The sequence below is a fragment of the Pongo pygmaeus genome, chromosome 6 (genome assembly GCF_028885625.2).
Source record: "Pongo pygmaeus isolate AG05252 chromosome 6, NHGRI_mPonPyg2-v2.0_pri, whole genome shotgun sequence".
Lineage (NCBI taxonomy): Eukaryota > Metazoa > Chordata > Mammalia > Primates > Hominidae > Pongo > Pongo pygmaeus.
Window position 1 is genome coordinate 79,772,845 of NC_072379.2, and position 21,580 is coordinate 79,794,424.

General features: G+C 39.3%; 1 protein-coding gene across 12 annotated transcripts in view; it reads right to left on the reverse strand.

The window, feature by feature from the left end:
- Window positions 1-21,580, reverse strand: part of C1GALT1 (core 1 synthase, glycoprotein-N-acetylgalactosamine 3-beta-galactosyltransferase 1) — a 128,132-nt gene that overhangs the window by 70,531 nt on the left and 36,021 nt on the right. The window contains exon 2 of one of the 12 annotated variants that reach the window (XM_063667542.1): window positions 1,932-2,127. The exons of 10 other annotated variants lie outside the window; for them this stretch is intronic. The gene's annotated coding sequence lies outside the window, so the exon portion shown is untranslated. Of the gene's footprint in view, window positions 1-1,931; window positions 2,128-5,706; window positions 6,092-21,580 lie in introns of those variants that run through there. One more of the 12 variants, XM_063667545.1, reaches the window with a different exon arrangement.

Here is a 21,580-nt window from a genome sequence, read left to right on the forward strand (position 1 = left end):
GTCCATTTACATTTAAAGTTAATATTGTTATGTGTGAATCTGATCCTGTCATTATGATGTTAGCTGGATATTTTTCTCATTAGTTGATGCAGTCTCTTCCTAGTCTCGATGGTCTTTACATTTCGGTATGATTTTGCAGTGGCTGGTACCGGTTGTGCCTTTCCATGTTTAGCGCTTCCTTCAGGAGCTCTTTTAGGGCAGGCCTGGTGGTGACAAAATCTCTCAGCATTTGCTTGTCTGTAAAGTATTTTATTTCTCCTTCACTTATGAAGCTTAGTTTGGCAGGATATGAAATTCTGGGTTGAAAATTCTTTTCTTTAAGAATGTTGAATATTGGCCCCCACTCTCTTCTGGCTTGTAGGGTTTCTGCCGAGAGATCCGCTGTTAGTCTGATGGGCTTCCCTTTGATGGTAACCCGACCTTTCTCTCTGGCTGCCCTTAACATTTTTTCCTTCATTTCAACTTTGGTGAATCTGACAATTATGTGTCTTGGAGTTGCTCTTCTTGAGGAGTATCTTTGTGGCGTTCTCTGTATTTCCTGAATCTGAATGTTGGCCTGCCTTGCTAGATTGGGGAAGTTCTCCTGGATAATATCCTGCAGAGTGTTTTCCAACTTGTTTCCATTCTCCCCGTCACTTTCAGGTACACCAATCAGACGTAGATTTGGTCTTTTCACATAGTCCCACATTTGTTGGAGGCTTTGCTCGTTTCTTTTTATTCTTTTTTCTCTAAACTTCCCTTCTCGCTTCATTTCATTCATTTCATCTTCCAGGGCTGATACCCTTTCTTCCATTTGATCGCATCGGCTCCTGAGGCTTCTGCATTCTTCACGTAGTTCTCGAGCCTTGGTTTTCAGCTCCATCAGCTCCTTTAAGCACTTCTCTGTATTGGTTATTCTAGTTATACATTCTTCTAAATTTTTTTCAAAGTTTTCAACTTCTTTGCCTTTGGTTTGAATATCCTCCCGTAGCTCGGAGTAATTTGATCGTCTGAAGCCTTCTTCTCTCAGCTCGTCAAAGTCATTCTCCGTCCAGCTTTGTTCCGTTGCTGGTGAGGAACTGCGTTCCTTTGGAGGAGGAGAGGTACTCTGCTTTTTAGAGTTTCCAGTTTTTCTGCTCTGTTTTTTCCCCATCTTTGTGGTTTTATCTACTTTTGGTCTTTGATGATGGTGATGTACAGATGGGTTTTTGGTGTGGATGTCCTTTCTGTTAGTTTTCCTTCTAACAGACAGAACCCTCAGCTGCAGGTCTGTTGGAGTACCTGGCCGGCCGTGTGAGGTGTCAGTCTGCCCCTGCTGGGGGGTGCCTCCCAGTTAGGCTGCTCGGGGGTCAGGGGTCAGGAACCCACTTGAGGAGGCAGTCAGCCGGTTCTCAGATCTCCAGCTGCGTGCTGGGAGAACCACTGCTTTCCTCACAGCTGTCAGACAGGGACATTTAAGTCTGCAAAGGTTACTGCTGTCTTTTTGTTTGTCTGTGCCCTGCCCCCAGAGGTGGAGCCTACAGAGGCAGGCAGGCCTCCTTGAGCTGTGGTGGGCTCCACCCAGTTCAAGCTTCCAGGCTGCTTTGTTTACCTAAGCGAGCCTGGGCAATGGCGGGCGCCCCTCCCCCAGCCTCGCTGCCGACTTGCTGTTTGATCTCAGACTGCTGTGCTAGCAATCAGCGAGACTCCGTGGGCGTAGGACCCTCTGAGCCAGGTGCGGGCTATACTCTCCTGGGGCACCGGTTCCTAAGCCCGTCGGAAAAGCACAGTATTCGGGTGGGAGTGGCCCGACTTTCCAGGTGCCGTCTGTCACCCCTGGAAGGGGAACTCCCTGACCCCTTGCACTTCCCGAGTGAGGCAATGCCTCGCCCCTGCTTCGGCTGGCGGACAGTGCGCTCACCCACTGACCTGCGCCCACTGTCTGGCACTCCCTAGTGAGATGAACACGGTACCTCAGATGGAAATGCAGAAATCACCCGTCTTCTGCGTGGCTTGCTCTGGGAGCTGTAGACCGGAGCTGTTCCTATTCGGCCATCTTGGCTCCTCCCCCAAGGATGATCATCTTTGTTTTCGACTGCAGAATGTAAACCCGGCTCCTCCGAAAGTTTCTTCGGCTTACCCCCGGGATGGGCAAGGACAGCTTGGGGGCTGGAAACCAAATGGAGTTGTTCGGGTTGGATCTCTTTCACTGTCTCAGTCTCAATTTTGAAAATACTTTGTACACCCTCAGTTGAGTCATAACCTGATTAAGACTTGTTGGTTTCACCTGTGAGGTTACTTTTGAAAGTTCGAAAGCCGAAAATCTTAACTGCTTGGCATGGCTAAAGTCAAGTAACAGGGGATTTAAAAGGATCTCCTTAAAGAGTGCTCAGCTTAATTAAAAGTGAATATGCAAGTTATAGGTATATTTAAAAGGCTTTTATGTTTTTTTCTTCTTGGATCTTGTTTTTCTGGAAAAAGGCTCTCCTCAGTCAACTGAATTATTTTTCTCCATTTTTTGTCTTACCACTCTTAATGCATGCATGAGAGGTCCTAAGATAACTTCTGGTAGCATGGAACTCCTTGGGAAAAACAGGAGATGCCACACACCATGTTCTGGGCAAAAAACTTTTTTTTCCTCATGAAATCCCAGGAATTAAAAGGAGATGGATCCCTCTCAAAATCAAAGGCTCTATTCTGTTTTGCATTGTGTTATCTACTGTGTTTTAAGTTTGGGGGGTATCAAATTACTTCACATTATGAAAAGCTTTGGTATGTAATAACTAGGTAGAAAATACACTGTAGGGATGGCTAATAGTAGTTATAAATTAGAAAGCATGCTCTTGGCCACCTGGAAGATAAGGAAACATCCCCACCCCCCACTGGGAGATGAGCCTCCCATCAGGGATGGACTGATTACAAAATAAGCCAATTGGCTTTGGGTTGCCTTGCAATGAAATGCATGGTAGAAGAACTACAGTGTCTTCTCCCATAATATTTATATGTTCTTTTCATAAATTAAGCATTGAAATAAACGCATAGCAAGAAAGTCTTAAGGCACTAATCTGCCCTTTAGTAAAAAGGTTATAAAAGGTTTGTAAAGATTTTTACCTCATGGTCAAAGTGGTTAAAATTAGATGAAATAATCCATAAGGTTTCATTTAAACTAATTGGGGTTAACATTAATAAACTAGTGCAAGGGTAAAACTTGGCTTTAAACAAAATTTTCATGTCATAGTAAAGGCTAATGAAAGGTTTTTGCCTTTTAAGTCACCATTTTGGCAAAATATTTATGCCAATCTGGAAATTGTCCTTCCTGATGCCTGGCTTTCTGGATGTCTCAGAGGGCCCCTGAAACATTCAGAGAAAAGATAGAATCATTTGACATGTTTAGTCACATAAGATTGCCAAAATGATGTCCAATCTTCTTTAAATTATATTTTGGTAAATAATGCCAATATACGTTCCAAAATTGTATGGGATTTCTAAAATTCTAATGCCCAAGTATATGCTGTCAATCACAATTAAGGGTAAAGTTACTGTAAACCATGGTAATAAACTATCAAGTCATGTTTTTAACTGTAGCTATCCTGAAAATTTTGTCATTTGCAGACAATTGTTGTCTTGCTTTGTTCCTTCTCAAAAGACGGTTTATAATCAAGCTATATTAAGGACTTTAACTGCAGGTTTTTAATAGCTTTGAAGATTGTAACACTGAAATTGAGAAAGAAGGTATGGGACTCCTAAAGAACTGACAGGCTCACAAATATCAAGCAAAACAAGAGTTAACTAAGTGGACTGCACTCAAAAAGTTTAAGCAACTTTTTAACTTTTGCTTGGAATATTGTTGATCCTTGTTTTGTTTTTCAGAGTCAAGGAAACTTATTTTAAACTATTTATGACCTTTAATAATTGAGTAAGGTATACTACTGTAAACAAAATTTGGAGCATGTTTTGTAAGGTCCTCTGAGCTGGCTGCACCATGGTCAAGCCATGGTGACATTCCCCTGCCTTTGTGATAATGTACTTTGTGATATTCCCTGTCCTTGTGAATGTACTTTGTAACATTCCTCCCAACCCTTGTGACAATACACCCTCCCCTCCCTTGTGAATGTACACTGAAACATTCCTCCCCACCGTTGTGAATGTACTTCGTAACATCCATCCTTTGACCGCAAAAAATTGCTCCTGACTCCACCACCTATCCCAAACCTTTAAAACCCAATGCTAATCCCACCATCCTTCACTGACTCCTTTCTCGGACTCAGCCCACTTGCATCCAAGTGAATAAACAGCCTTGTTGATCACACTAAGCCTGCTCAGGTGGTCTCTTATACGGACGTAAGTAACAATGTTCATTTTTCCCCACATGGTTCCTCTATAATTTGGAGACTACCTGTAAGTACTCTTAACTTACGGCAATATAGTTGTTTGCATTAGTGCAATAAGAATCCATTTTTCTCTGTCAACAGGACACAATTGGAAAAACTGGTTATTATACCAAGGCTTTGACTGAAAGCGTGTGTTTCCCTTTAAGGAATCAAGCTTGACATGCAGAGCCATAAAAGCCCCTGGGAGAACTGGCATCATACCTTGTCTACACAGTCCCCGTACAGGGCTCCTAACCTGTGGTCAGTAAAGAACATCACTTTCTAACAGGTCCGGAAGCTCTGAGTTTCTTAGGACCTCAAGAAGAGAGAATCACCTAACTCACAGGTATTTGAGGATACAAACCCAGGGCTGGGCTAGGCTTTAAAGGTCTTGTCTAAGACTCCTTGTGGAACAGAGTTTTATCAAAGCCAATCCAAAAGACCTATGTAGAAATAAACATTCTTGCTAACACTTCATGCAAATAATCAGGCCAAGTATAAGACTAAAGTTCATTCACAATTAGTTTTTACCAAAAATGAGAACTGGAGAGAAAAATTTTGCTCCAAAGCTTACCATACATTTGTCATTAAATCCTAGTCTCATTAATTGTTTTTAAGGTTTTTGCCTACATTTTAAACTAACCCTGCTTATTCCTGTGACTCAAGTGGTAATCTTCTGCAGCTTGGAAGAAAGAAAAAGGGATGGGTAATGTAAAAATCTCAATCAGTATACTAGTTGTGGGCAATTATCCTGCAAATTCTGCCAGGTAATAAAAGTGAGTAAGGTATCCATAACCCAAAGGTTTCTGTGTTTAGGAAAATAAAACCAAAGCTTCATAGATCGCCAAAGGGAAATTATCTTGGCAAGTAAAATTTTAGATGGAAATTATCTACTACACCACACTTGTGGGAACTGCTATACTGACTCTACTGTTTGCAATAGGGATACACACGGTAGCACCTTCTAACTGAAATATTGGACAGTTTCCATTGCTGTTGTATTTTGCTTAATTATTATCCTTAGAACAGGAATAATAGTTACTGACAAGGAAGCATGAAAGTTTTACTATCGCTGAGTCTGCTAGGACTTTTTTTGGGTTTAGTGGTGATTAACCCCTCTAGTAAAGTAGAGAAAAATCTACGGGTACTTAAAGATCAAATCAAAATTATTGACAGGCTCAGGGAAAACGCTAGCTTCAGCCCCAGGTGGCTACAATCCTTCTTTAATAAATTCCAGTCTTCCTTATGGAATTGGTTAACTCCTTTATTAAGCCCTCTCTTGTTTACATGTCTTGTATTGATATTTGGGCCCTGTATACTCAATACTGTAACTCAAATTGTTTCTTCTCACCTAGAAGCAATCAAACTCCAAACTCACCTAGAAGCAAATCAACTCCAAATCAGCTGCACACTGATCCACACATGGACATGCCATTCTTCCGAGGATCCTTAGATCAACCCCAGGAGGAGCCCTAGTTGCTGTTCCCCATTTGATGTCCCTTTTCAGCAGGAAGTAGCCAGAAGGAGTTGTTGCCCAAAACCCTCTAACAGCAGTCAGTGTGGCATCTCCACAGGGGGGAATGTTGTAGGAGTTATTAAGAAATTATTTTAGGCAGAGAAGAAAAAGGGGTCCTTGGAAAGTTTTCATTTTTTAAAGCATCTCCGGAAAAGTTTCTTGTAAAGCCCCGGCTGTTAAAGCCAGGCCAGCAACCTTTCATATGTAAATGCAGGCCATTAGAAACTGGGTCCACCCAAACATGGCGATTCCCACAGCCTTCTTGCCCTTGCCCTACATGTTCCTGGAACCCCCACGAGCATATAACATCACGGCACCATGTATTTGCATATTAAAAGACTAGGGTGGGAGGGCCAGCTCTTTCATGAGCTACGTGAACGATGTGCGTAGTCAAACCAATCCCCTGAGCCCTGTGCAAATCGAACACCACCTTCTCCAGCCTCTGCATATATATCTGGCTGGTGTCCACCGCACTTGGGGATCCCTTCTCTTGGCTTTGGAGCCTCCCTCCGTCTGTCTCTGTACGGGGGAGCTTCTTCCTTCTGCCTTCTCCCTTCTTTCTGGCCTATTAAACTCTCCACTCCTTAAAACCGAAAAAAAAAAAAAAAAAAAGAATTTGCCCACCATGAAATTATGTACGGTCTCATCATTTGAAGCTTTAAATACATTTCTATAATACAAAGCCATAAACTGGACATACAACATGAGCTATACAGATGCTTCGCAATCAAAATCAAGTTACCCAAGTCTCCAGTTGAAATTATACTCTTTAAAATCGTCCCACAATTCCAGGTTCAGAAAATAAAAAGTCAGAACAACTTTTTGTTACTGTTCCAAGAGTCACAAATATTTTTTGCAACCTCAACAGGTTCTGTCAGGCCTCTGAGCCCAAGCTAAGCCATCATATCCCCTGTGACCTGCATGTATATATCCAGATGGCCTGAAGTAACTGAAGAATCACAAAAGAAGTGAAAATGGCCTGTTCCTGCCTTAACTGATGACATTACCTTGTGACATTCCTTCCCCTGGCTCAAAAGCTCCCCCACTGAGCACCTTGTGTCCCCCGCCCCTGCCTGCCAGAGAACAACTCCCTTTGACTGTAATTTTCCACTACCTACCCAAATCCTGTAAAACGGCCCCACCCGATCTCCCTTTGCTGACTCTCTTTCCGCACTCAGCCCGCCAGCACCCAGGTGAAATAAAAAGCTTTATTGCGCACACAAAGCCTGTTTGGTGGTCTCTTCACATGGATGTGAGTGAAAGGTTCTACAATACCCAAGGTTGGGAGAAAATTATACTGCTTTATCACACTGAAAACTTTCTAGGAACATCCAATATTCTTTCTCCACGAATGTCCTATCTGCCTGTCCCAGAAGTAGGCTGATCCTTATCCATTACAAGGTTCAGAAGGCTGTAAGACATACCTGGAAGCAGATTATTCTTGAAGAGCTTGTTCTTTCTGCATCATGCTCCTATTTCTATACTTATATGCACAAAGTATTCATTTAAGACAAGGGTGCAGGTTATCAACACTATTTAATACTGGAAGCACTAGCCAATCCAACTGCACAAGAAGATAAAGGTACAAATATTTCAGAAGAGGTGGGAAAGTCATCATTAACTGCAGATACTATGGCCATCTTCGGAAAAAATACTAAAATGCTGTCCAAAAAAACTAGTAAATTCACTTAAGGCTGCCATTTACAAAGTATGTGAAGTCAATCACTTTTTATATGCAGATAATATGCAACTTATAATGGAAGGTCACGTTTCAATAGCAAACAAAAAAGCTGTAAGTAACAAAGAATAACAAAACTATAAATGTATAGGCTCTACATAAAGAAAACTATAATTCCATAAAGGATCTAAAATAAAACGACTAAATGGAAAGACAAGATATGTTGTGAGATATGAAGAATCCATGATTAAGTCAGAGGATTCTTGGAAGACAGTAGAGTAGAAAGCACCAAGAATGAGTCTGTATACCCAGAGAACACTTACGCTGGTAGAATCTATCTCATACAACTATTTTGAAGCTCTCAAAGTATATTGAAAACTTCAAACTTCAAGAAAAAGTCCTGGACAGTAAGGTAAACTGTGGCTGATTTCAGTCAATTTCAGTTATTTGCTCAGCAGCAGCTACTCACCCCACCCCACCCTCACTCCCATAGGCAGGCAACTGTGCACATTGTTTGTGGAGCAGCTTATATGTAGCTGTGGCAGTTAGGGTGGGCAATAAGGACCCCGTCCTCCAAATACCAGGAATGGTTGTTCTGACTGTTGACTGCTACTTCTGATCACGAAGATATAGGTGCAGGGGCTGGCAGCCATTGTGGTTGTACCTCCATCCACTGATGCAAGCCCCTCCCCCTCTAGCTGAGGTAACTTCCAAGGAACTTAAAGGCTGGTGCTTTCCCCAACCCTCTTCACTTTTGTCCTTTTCCTTTTTTTAGGAGCCAGACATTAAGGACTGAGGCATTCAAAAGAAACTGCATATATAAGGGAAAACAGAAATTCACTATAGTAGTCCCCCTTTATCCACAGGGAATATGTTCCCAGAACCCCAGTGGATGCCTGAAACCTCAGGTAGTACAGAACCTTACACGTACTATGTTTTTTCCTAAATATACACACCTATGAGAAAGTCTGATTTGTAAATTAGGCACAATAAGATATTAAATAATAAAAAAAATCATGACAATATGCTAGCATCACTATTCTTATGCCCTGGGGTCATTACGTAAAATAAAGGTTAAGTTTATTGAAACTTTATTTTAACTTTATTGAACCTTAACTTTATTGAACTGAACACAAGCACTGCAATCCCACAAGAGTCAACCTAATAATCAAGACAGCTGCTAAGGGACTATCGGGTGAGTAACATATACAATGTGCATATGATGGACAAAGGGATAATTTATGTCCCAAGCAGGTTGGAACAAGATTTCATCATGCTACTCAGAACAGCATGTAATTTAAAACTTATGAACTGTTTATTTCTGAAGTTTTCCATTTAATATTTTTGGACCACTGTTGACCATAACTGAAACTTCAGAAAGTGGAACCAGGGATAAAGAGGGACTACTGTATTACATATCCAGCTTAAGGCACAGGCACAGAAAAGACCTGAAAATACCTTAATTTTACAAAATCTCAGACTGATCTTTGGCAAAGAGACTGCAACAATTAAAAAAAAAAAAAAAAGAAAGAAAAAAAGCAAACCCTGGGGAAGGGATACTACCTGATTTCCAGAATTACCACATTAAATTAAATTTAAGCATCCAGTTTTCAACAAAAAGTCACAAGGTATACAAAGAAACAGAAAAACATGGCCCATTAAAAGAAAGAAAATAAACTAACAAATTGTCCCTGAAAAAGACCTGATGGTAGATCTGTTAAACAAAGACTATAAAACAACTTTCTGAAAAATGCTCAAAGAACTAAAGGAAAATGTGGACCAAGTTAAGAAAATTATGTATGAACAAAATGGAAATATGAATAAACACATGGAAAATCTGAGCCAGGCACAGTGTGCACAACTACAGTCCCAGCTACTCAGGAAGCTGAGATGGGAGGATTGCTTGAGCCCAGGAGTTTGAGTCCAGCCTGGGCAACAGAGTCAGACCTCAAAAAAAAAAAAGCAATAGAGTAAGAGAAACACAGAGAATGGAAACCTAAAAGGATACACACAAAAAATTCTGAAGCTGAAAAGTACAATAAATGAAATTAAAAATCCACTAGAGAGACTGAAAGGCAGATCTGGACAGGAAGAAAAAAAGAATCAGTGAACTTGAAGAGAGAACAATTGAAATTATTGAGTCTTAGGAAAACAAAGAAAAAAGGCTAAAGAAATGTGAAGGTCCTAAGGGACTTGTGACACCAGCAAGTAGGCCTACATACACACTGTCATAGTCCCAAGTAATGGAGAGAGAAAAAATGTTTGAAGAAACAATGGTTGAAAACCCCAATTTTAATAAAAGGCATGAATATAAACATATAAGAAGCTGAAAAAGACTCCAAGTAGAATGACTTCAAGGAGACTCACAGCAAAACATATTATAATGAAACCACTAAAAGGCAAAGAGAAAATCCTGGAAGCTGAAAGAAAGAAGTAACTAATCACACATAAGCAGTCCTCAATAAAATTATCAGATTTCTCATCAGACAGTCTGGAGGACAGAAGGCATAGGCCAATATAATTAAGATAATAAAACAAAAAAAAAATGCCAACCATGAATCCTACATCCACAAAAACCATCCTTTAAAACAAAAACTGAGACATTCTTTTTTTTTTTTTTGAGACAGATTTTCGCTCTTGTTGCCCAGGCTGGAGTGCAATGGCGCGATCTTGGCTCACCACAACCTCCACCTCCTGGTTTCAAGCGATTCTCCTGCCTCAGCCTCCCAAGTAGCTGGGATTACAGGAGTGCGCCACCACACCCAGCTAATTTTTTTGTATTTTTAGCAGAGACGGTGTTTCTCCATGTTGGTCAGGCTGGTCTTGACTCCCGACTTCAGGTGATTCGCCTGCCTCAGCCTCTCAAGACATTCTTAAATAAAACATTCTCAAGTAAAAAGCTGAGAGTTTATTACCAAAAGACCTGCTCTATAGAGCAAAATTCTCCAGGTTGAAACAAAAGAATACTAGATAATAACTTGTAGCTATATGAAAAAATAAAAATTGCAGTGAAAGTAAATACATAGGCAATTATAAATTCTAGTATTATTGTAACTTTGGTTTGGAACTCCACATTTTGTTTTTTACATAACTTGAGACTAACACATTAAAAAATTAGTTTATATTTTTTGACACACAATGTATAAAGATATAATTCTGCAACATCAACAAGTGGTGGGGATGGAATTGTAAAGAAGCATAATTTTTTTATGTTACTGAAATTAAGCTGGTATAAATATTGTAATTTTTAAATATTAAGTGTAATCATCATAGTAACCAAAGAAAATAGCTTATAGAATACACACAAAAAGAAATGAGCCAGTAATGCAGGAAATGAAGGACAAAATAGCTATAAAGCACATGGAAAAAAATGGCAAAATGACAGAAGTTCCTCCTTATGATTTTAAATGTAAATGGTTAAACTCTAATCAAAAGGCAGAGATTGGCAGAATGGATAAACATCATCCAACTACATGCTGTCTACTAAAGACTCACTTTAGGCCCAAGGACACAAACAGGGTGAAAGTGAAGGCATGGAAAAAAGATATTCCATTCATACAAGAACAAACAGTACAGAAGTGCCATACTAATATCAGACAAAATTGACTTAAAATCAAAAAAAGTTACAAAAGACAAGAAGGACATTATATATTAATAAAAGATTCAATACAGCAAAAGATATAACAATTATAGTTGACCCTTGAACAACATGGGTCTGAACTGTATAGGTCCATCTATATGTGCATCTTCTTCTACCTCTGCCACCCAGAAGACATCAAGACCAATCCTTCCTTTTCCTCAACCCAATGTGAAGATGTCAAGAATGAAGGCATTCATGATTATCTACTTCCACTTAATGAACTGTAAATAAATTTTCTCTCCTTTATAATTTTCTTAATATATTATTTTCTGTAGTTTATCCTAAGAACACAGTAAATAATACATATATAAAATGTGTTAATCAACTGCTTACATTATCAGTAAGACTTCCAGCGGTAGTCTATTAGTAAACTTTAGAAAAGTCAAAAGTTACATGCAGATTTCTGTGTGGGGGATAGCATCCCTAACCTGTGTTGTTCAGGGGTCAGCTATATAAACACTTATGTACGTAATAACAGACCACTGAGATATATGAACCAAAGGTGAAAAAAATGAAAGGAGAAATAGTTCTATGATAATAGTTGGGAGACTTCAGTACCCCACTCTCAATAATTAACAGAACCACACAGAATGGAGAACTTGAACAACATAATAAACCAACTTGGTCTAACAGACATAGACTGAACGTTCTGCCTAACAATAACCAAATGCATATTGTTCTCAAGTACACAGGGGATATTTCCCAGGACAGACCATGTTAGGCCACAAATAAAGTCTTAATAGATTTTAAAAGACAGCATACAAAGTATCTTCTCTGAGCACAATACAATGAAGTTAGAAATCAATAAAAGAAGGAAAATGGAAAATTTACAAATGCATGGAAATCAAACAACCAATGGGGTGAAGAATCAATCACAAGGGTAATTAGAAAATACTTAGAGACAAACGAAAAACACAACATAAGAAAATTTATGGGACACAGATAAAGCAGTACTAAGGGAGACATTTATAGTTATTAACACTTACATGAAACAAAAAGAAAGTTCTCAATTCAAGAACCTATTTTTACAACTTCAAAAACTAGAAAAAGAAAAAACTAAACCCAAAGCTAGCAGAAGAAATAAAGCAATAAAGAAAAGAACAGAGATAAACAAAATGGAAAACAGGAAAGCAACATGGAAAAATCAGTGAAACTAAAAGTTGGTTCTTCAAAAAGGAATAAAACTGATAAATCTCTAGCTAAACTAAGAAAAAAAGAAAAGACTCAAATTACTGAAATCAGAAATGAAAGTAGGGCATTGCTAATAGTTTCACAGAAATACAAAGGATGATAAGAGGATACTATGAACAACTGAATGTCAACAACCACATAACCTAGATGAGGAAAAACTGTTAGAAACACAAAACTTACTGAAACAGAATAACAAACAGAAACTCTGAAAATCCTGTATCAGTTAGGCGATTGAACGAGTAATCAAAAACCTCCCAACAAAGAAAAGCCCTGGACCTGGACATGATGGCTTCACTGGTGAATTCTGCTCAACATTTGAAAAAGAACTAAAACCAAGCCTTTTCAAACTTTTCCAAAAAACAGAAGAGGAGGGAACACTTCCTGACTTATTCTGTGAGGCCAGCATTACCCTGATACCAAAGCCAGACAAAGACACACAAGAAAACCACAAACCAACAAAGGATAGTAGAAACCGAGAAGGGGAAGGGAGGCATAGGGAGAGATGTGTTAAAGGATGCAAAATTACAGCTAATGATAATAGTTGGAGAAATAAGTTATTGTATTCTATAGTACTATAGGATGACTATAATTAACAATAATAATATAGTTTCAAACAGCTAGGAGGAGGATACTGAATGTTCCTAACACAAAGAAGTGTTTAAGATCATGGATATGCTAATTACCCTGATACATTATATGTACTGTAACATCACTATGTACTCCATAAATATGTACAATGACTGTGTCAATTAAAATTATTTTCAGAAAAAGAAATGAGAACAGCCTAAAAACAGAAAAAAAAAATACTACAAACCAATATCCATTATTAACAGTGATGTAAAAATTCTCAACAAAATACTAGCAAACTGAATTCAGCAGCATATTAAAAGATTATACATCATGACCAAGTGGGATTTATCCTGGAATGCAAGGATGGTTTATGTATGGAAATCAATCAAGGCAATACACCTCATTAATAGAATTAAGGAGGAAAAAAAAAACCTACATGGTCATCTCAACTGATGCAGAAAAAGTATCTGACAAAATTCAATATCCTTTCCTGATATAAACACTCAACAAACTAGGAAATGAAGGAAACTACTTCAACATAATAAAAGTCATATATGAGAAACCCACAGTGAACATCATACACAATGGTAAAGGACTAAAAGCTTTTCCTCTAAGATCAAATGGTAAAGGACTCAAAGCTTTTCCTCTAAGATCCACAACAAGGCAAGAATTCCTGATTTCATCACTTCTATTCAACATAGTACTGGAAGTTCTACCCAGAGCAATTAGGAAAGAAAAAGAAACAAAAGACAACCAAACTGGAAAGAAAAAGTAAAATTATCTTCTTACAGATAATATGATCTTATATGCAGGGAACCCTAAAGATTCCAAAAAAAAAAAAAAAAACCTGTTAGAATAATTTAGCAAAGAAGCAGATACAAAGTCAACACAAAAATGAGTTACATTTTTACGCACTAACTAGAACATTTCTTGAAGTAATAATTCCATTTACAATAGCATAAAAAAGAAACCTCAGGAATTAACCAAGACAGTGAAAGATCTGTACAACAAAAACTACAAAACACTGCTTTAAGAAATTAAAGAATACATAAAGACATCACATGTTCATCAATTAGAAAACTTAATATTAAGATGTCAGTACTATCCAAAGTGACCTACAGATTCAATGCAGTTCCTACTGAAATCCCAACAATGTTTTCTGCAGAAAGAGAAAAATCCATTCTAAAATTCATATGGAATATTAAGGGACCCCAAATAGCCAAAACAGTTTTGAAAAAGAGGTACAAAGCTAGAAAACTCATACTTACTGATTTCAAGACTTACTACAAAGCTACATTAATAAAAATAGTGCAGTACTGGCATGAAAACAGACATACAGAACAATGAAATAAAGAATTCAGAGGAAAAAAAGGCATCTCACTTTATGGTCAAAGGATTTTTGGGAAGGAAGCCAAGACCATTCAATGGGAAAAGGACAGGTTTTTAACAAATGTTGCTGGGAAAACTCGATATCCACATGCAAAAGAATGAAGTTGGACTTTTACGTAACACAATATATGAAAACTAATTCAAAATGGGAAAATAATGGCAGATAGGGCGCATAACTAACTTGGAGCTCCCACCCAGACACACCGAGTAGTGTGTGGAGACTCACACCATGAACTTTTGCTCCAAGAACTACTACCACAGGAACATACCAGGAAAGCCAAGAGAATCCATAGACCTTTCAAAGGAAACAGTTTACAGCTGCTGGTCCCCTGAGACAGCCAAACTGTGAGTGCCCAATGTGTGAAAGGGAATGTCTGCCCCTGAACACACATCCTCAATGGGGATCCCCAAGGGCCAATTCACGAGAGAAGGATGTGACCTCACCTGGAGCTGAGATTAATTTAGAGTGCTGTGAGAAATATAGGGATAAAGGAAGAAGCAGAAGAGCCCTGTGGGTACTCTCTGTCACCAGGAAAGCCATTCCTGACTTTGTCTCACAGAGGCCCTTGGGGAGGGCTGCCAGTGGAATTGGGGAAAGACCACAAGGAGAAGGAAACTTCCAGCTGAACTGTGTAACAATTTCAAACAAACATGAAGTTTCCTGGACAGAATCAGGGGAGGAGGCAAACAGGCAGTGCAGAAAGCAGCAAAGAAACCATGGCAGGTAGGGAAGCGTGAAACCTGAAAGCCCTGCTTACTTTCTCGGCGGGGGGGCGGGGGGAGGCTTATAGCCTGGGGCAGCTTCTCAATCCTGCTCAGCAGCTGCCTGGAAATTAACTCAGTGCTGCTGGAAGGGGCACCTTGGGAGTGGGACTGGCCTTTCGGGCTTTGTGGGAGCTGGGTGAGGCCCGTTACTGCCTGCTTTCCCCCATACTGCCTGCTTTCCCCCACTTCCCTGGTGACCTGTATGATCAAAAGGCAGCAGAAATTTCTGCAGACTTAAACATCCATGTCTGACAACTTTCATGAGAGCAGTGGTTCTCCCAGCACAGAGTCTGAGATCTGAGAACAAACAGACTGCCTCCTCAAGTGGGGCCCTGACCCCCAAGTAGCCTAACTGGGAGACATCTCCCAGTAGGGGCCGATTGACACCTCATACAGCCGGGTGCCCCTCTGAGACGAAGCTTCCAGAGGAAGGATCGGGTAGCAACATCTGCCATTCTGCAATATTTGCTGTCCTGCAGACTCCGCTGGTGACACCCAGGCTAACAGGGTCTGGAGTGGACCTCCTGCAAACTCCAACAGACCTGCAGCTGAGGGTCCTGACTGTTAGAAGGAAAACTAACAAACAGAAAGGACATCCACACCAAAACCCCATCTGTACGTCACCATCATCAAAGACCAAAGGCAGATAAAACCACAAAGATGGGGAGAAACCAGAGCAGAAAAGCTGAAAATTCTAAAAATCAGAGCGCCTCTTCTCCTCCAAAGGAACACAGCTCCTCACCAGCAACAGAACAAAGCTGGATGGAGAATGACTTTGACGAGTTGAGAGAGGAAGGCTTCAGGCGATCGGTAATAAATTCTCCGAGCTAAAGGAGGATGCTCGAACCCATCGCAAAGAAGCTAAAAACCTTGAAAAAAGATTAGATGAATGGCTGACTAGAATAAACAGCGTAGAGCATAGAGAAGTCCTTAAATGACCTGATGGAGCTGAAAACCATGGCACAAGAACTACGTGATGCATGCACAAGCTTCACTAGCCAAATCGATCAAGTGGAAGAAAGGGTATCAATGATTCAAGATCAAATGAATGAAATGAAGCGAGAAGTTTAGAGAAAGAAGAGTAAAAAGAAACGAATAAAGCCTCCAAGAAATATGAGACTATGTGAAAAGACCAAATCTACGTCTGATTGGTGTACCTGAAAGTGACAGCGAGAATGGAACCAAGTTGGAAAATACTCTGCAGGATATAATCCAGGAGAACTCCCCCAATCTAGCAAGGCAGGCCAAGATTCAAATTCTGGTAATACAGAGAATGCCACAAACATACTCTTCGAGAAGAGCAACCCCCAAGACACATAATTGTCAGATTCACCAAGGTTGAAACAAAGGAAAAGATGTTAAAGGCAGCCAGAGAGAAAGCTCGGGTTACCCACAAAGGCAAGCCCATCAGACTAACAGCGGATCTCTCTGCAGAAACTCTACAAGCCAGAAGAGAGTGAAAGCCAATATTCAACATTCTTAAAGAAAAGAATTTTCAAACCAGAATTTCATATCCAGCCAAACTAAGCTTCATAAGTGAAGGAGAAATAAAATCCTTTACAGACAAACAAATGCTGAGAGATTTTGTCACCACCAGGCCTGCCTTACAAGAGCTCCTGAAGGCAACACTAAACATGGAAAGGAACAACCAGTACCAGCCACTGCAAAAACATGACAAACTGTAAAGACCATCAAGGCTAGGAAGAAACTGCATCAACTAATGAGCAAAATAACCAGCTAACATCATAATGACAGGATCAAATACACACATAACAATATTAACTTTAAATGTAAATGGGCTAAATGCACCAATTAAAAGACACAGACTGACAAATTGGAAAAAGAGTCAAGACACATCAGTGTGCTGTATTCAGGAGACCCATCTCACGTGCAGAGACACATACAAGCTCAAAATAAAGGGATGGAAGAAGATCTAACAAGCAAATGGAAAACAAAAAAAAGCAAGGGTTGCAATCTTAGTCTCTGATAACACAGACTTTAAACCAACAAAGATCAAAACAGACAAAGAAGGCCATTACATAATGGTAAAGGGATCAATTCAACAAGAAGAGCTAACTATTCTAAATATATATGCACCCAATACAAGAGCACCCAGATTCACAAAGCAAGTCCTTAGAGACCTACAAAGAGACTTAGACTCCCATACAATAATAATGGGAGACTTTAACATTCCACTGTCAACGTTAGACAGATCAATGAGAGAGAAAGTTAACAAGCATATCCAGGAATTGAACTCAGTTCTGCACCAAGTGGACCTAACAGACATCTACAGAACTCTCCATCCCAAATCAACAGAATATACATTCTTCTCAGCACCACATCACACTTATTCCAAAACTGACCACATAGTTGGAAGTAAAGTACTCCTTAGCAAATGTAAAAGAACAGAAATTATAACAAACTGTCTCTCAGACCACAGTGCAATCAAACTAGAACTCAGGATTAAGAATCTCACTCAAAACCGCTCAACTACATGGAAACTGAACAACCTGCCCCTGAATGACTATGGGGTATATAACGAAATGAAGGCAGAAATAAAGATGTTCTTTGAAACCAATGAGAACAAAGACACAACATACCAGAATCTCTGGGACACATTTAAAGCAGTGTGTAGATGGAAATTTATAGCACTAAATGCCCACAAGAGAAAGCAGGAAAGATCTAAAATTGGCACCCTAACATTACAATTAAAAGAACCAGAGAAGCAAGAGCAAACACATTCAGAAGCTAGCAGAAGGCAAGAAATAACTAAGGTCAGAGCAGAACTGTAGGAGATAGAGACATAAAAAACCCTTCAAAAAAAAACAATCAATGAATCCAGGAGCTGGTTTTTTGAAAAGATCAACAAAATGGATAGACCACTAGCAAGAATAATAGAGAAGAAAAGAGAGAAGAATCAAATAGACGCAATAAAAAATGATAAAGGGGATATCACCACCGATCCCACAGACATACAAACTACCATCAGAGAATACTATCAACACCTCTATGCAAATAAACTAGAAAATCTAGAAGAAATGGATAAATTCCTGGACACATACACCCTCCCAAGACTAAAGCAGGAAGAAGGTGAATCCCTGAATAGACCAATAACAGGCTCTGAAATCGAGGCAATAATTAATAGCCTATCAACCAAAAAAAGTCCAGGACAAGATGGATTCACAATCGAATTCTACCAGAGGTACAAAGAGGAGCTGGTACCATTCCTTCTGAAACTATTTCAATCAATAGAAAAAGAGGGAATCCTCCCCAACTCATTTTATGAGGCCAGCATCATCCTGATACCAAAGCCTAGCAGAGACACAATTAAAAAAAAGAGAATTTTAGACCAATATCCCTGATGAACATCAACGTGAAAATCCTCAGTAAAATACTGGGAAACTGAATTCAACACCACATCAAAAAGATTATCCACCACAATCAAGTTGGCTTCAACCCTGGGATGCAAGGCTGGTTCAACATACGAAAATCAATAAACGTTAATCCATCATATAAACAGAACCTAAGACAAAAACCACATGATTATCTCAATAGATGCAGAAATGGCCTTTGACAAAATTCAACAGCGCTTCATGCTAAAAACTCTCAATAAACTAGGTATTGATGGGACGTATCTCAAAATAATAAGAGCTATTTATGACAAACCCACAGACAATATCATACTGAATGGGCAAAAACTGGAAGCATTCCCTTTGAAAATTGGCACAAGACAGGGATGCCCTCCCTCAACCTCCTATTCAACACAGTGTTGGAAGTTCTGGCCAGGGCAATCAGGCAAGAGAAAGAAACAAAGGGTATTCAATTAGGAAAAGAGAAAGTAAAATTGGCCCTGTTTGCAAATGACATGATTGTATATTTAGAAAACCCCATTGTCTCAGCCCAAAATCTCCTTAAGCTGATAAGCAACTTCAGCAAAATCTCAGGATACAAAATCAATGTGCAAACATCACAAGCATACTTATACACCAATAACAGACAAACAGAGAGCCAAATCATGAGTGAACTCCCATTCACAATTGCTTCAAAGAGAAGAAAATACTTAGGAATCCAACTTACAAGGGACGTCAAGGACCTCTTCAAGGAGAACTAGAAACCACTGCTCAAGGAAATAAAAGAGGACACAAACAAATGGAAGAACATTCCATGCTCATGGATAGGAAGAATCAATATCATGAAAATAGCCATACTGCCCAAGGTAATTTATAGATTCAATGCCATCCCCATCAAGCTGCCAATGACTTTCTTCACAGAATTGCAAAAAACTACTTTAAAGTTCATATGGAACCAAAAAAGAGCCTGCATTGCCAAGACAATCCTAAGCCAAAAGAACAAAGCTGGAGGCATCACGCTACCTGACTTCAAACTATACTACAAGGCTACAGTAACACCAAAACAGCATGGTACTGGTACCAAAACAGAGACATAGACCAATGGAACAGAATAGAGCCCTCGGTAATAAAACCACACATGTACAACCACCTGATCTTTGAAAAACCTGACAAAAACAAGAAATGGGGAATGGATTCCCTATTTAATAAATGGTGCTGGGAAAACTGGCTAGCCATATGTAGAAAGCTGAAACTGGATCCCTTCCTTAGACCTTATACAAAAATTAATTCAAGATGGATTAAAGACTTAAATTTTAGACCTAAAACCATAAAAACCCTAATAGAAAACCTAGGCAATACCATTCAGGCCACAGGCATGGGCAAGGACTTCATGACTAAAACACCAAAAGCAATGGCACAAAAGCCAAAATAGACAAATGGGATCTAATTAAACTAAAAAGCTTCTGCACAGCAAAAGAAACTACCATCAGAGTGAACGGGCAACCTACACAATGGGAGAAAATTTTTACAATCTACCCATCTGACAAAGGGCTAATATCCAAATTAACAAGAAAAAATCAAACAACCCCATCAAAAAGTGGGCAAAGGATATGAACAGACACTTCTCAAAAGAAGACATTTATGCAGCCAACAGACACATGAAAAAATGCTCATCATCACTGGCCATCAGAGAAATGCAAATCAAAACCACAGTAAGATACCATTTCACACCAGTTAGAATGGCGATCATTAAAAAGTCAAGAAACAACAGGTGCTGCAGAGGATGTGGAGAAACAGGAATGCTTTTACACTGTCGATGGGACTGTAAACTACTTCAACCATTGTGGAAGACAGTGTGGCGATTCCTTAAGGATCTAGAACTAGAAATACCATTTGACCTAGCCATGCCATTACTGGGCATATACACAAAGGATTATAAATCATGCTGCTATAAAGACACATGCACATGTATGTTTATTGCGGCACTATTCACATTAGCAAAGACTTGGAACCAACCCAAATGTCCACCAATGATAGGCTGGAGTAAGAAAATGTGGTACATATACACCATGGAATACTATGCAGCTATAAAACAGGATGAGTTCATGTCCTCTGTAGGGACATGGATGAAGCTGGAAACCATCATTCTGAGCAAACCATCGCAAGGACAGAAAACCAAACACTGCATGTTCTCACTCATAGGTGGGAATTGAACAATGAGAACACTTGGACACAGGGTGGGGAACATCACACACTGAGGCCTGGTGTAGGGTTGGGGGAGGGGGGAGGGATAGCATTAGGAGATATACCTAATGCAAACGATGAGTTAACAAGTGCAACACACCAACATGACACATGTATACATATGTAACAAACGTGCATGTTGTGCACATGTACCCTAGAACTTTAAAGTATAATAAAAAATAAAATTAAATTACATTAAAAACAACAACAACAACAAAAGCTATTCCATGCCAATGGACACAGAAAGCAAGCAGGAGTAGCTATTTTTGTATCAGACAAAACAGACTTGAAAGCAACAACAGTTAAAAAAAGACAAAGAGAGACATTATATCATGACAAAAGGCCTTGTCCAACAGGAAAATATCACAATCCTAAATATATATGCACCTAACATTGGAGATCCCTAATTTATAAAACAATTACTGCTAGACTTTAGAAATGAGATAAACTGCAACACAATAATAGTGGGGGACTTTAATACTCCACTGACGGCACTAGACAAGTCATCAAGACAGAAAATCAATAGAGATACAATGCACTTAAACTATACCCCAGAACAAATTGACTTAACAGATATTTACAGAACATTTTACCAACAACTACAGAATATACATTCTATTCATCAGCACATGGATCCTTCTCCAAGAGAGACCATGATAGGACACAAAACAAGTCTCAACAAATTTAAGAAAATCAAAATTATAGCAAGTACTCTCTCACACTATAGTGGAATAAAATTGGAAATCAACTCCAAAAGGAACCCTCAAAACCATGTAAATACATGGAAATTAAATAACCTACTCCTAAACGATCATTCAGTCAACAATGAAATCAAGGTGGAAATTTAAAAATCCTTTGAACTGAATGATAAAAGTGACGCAACCTATCAAAACCTCTGGGATAAAGCAA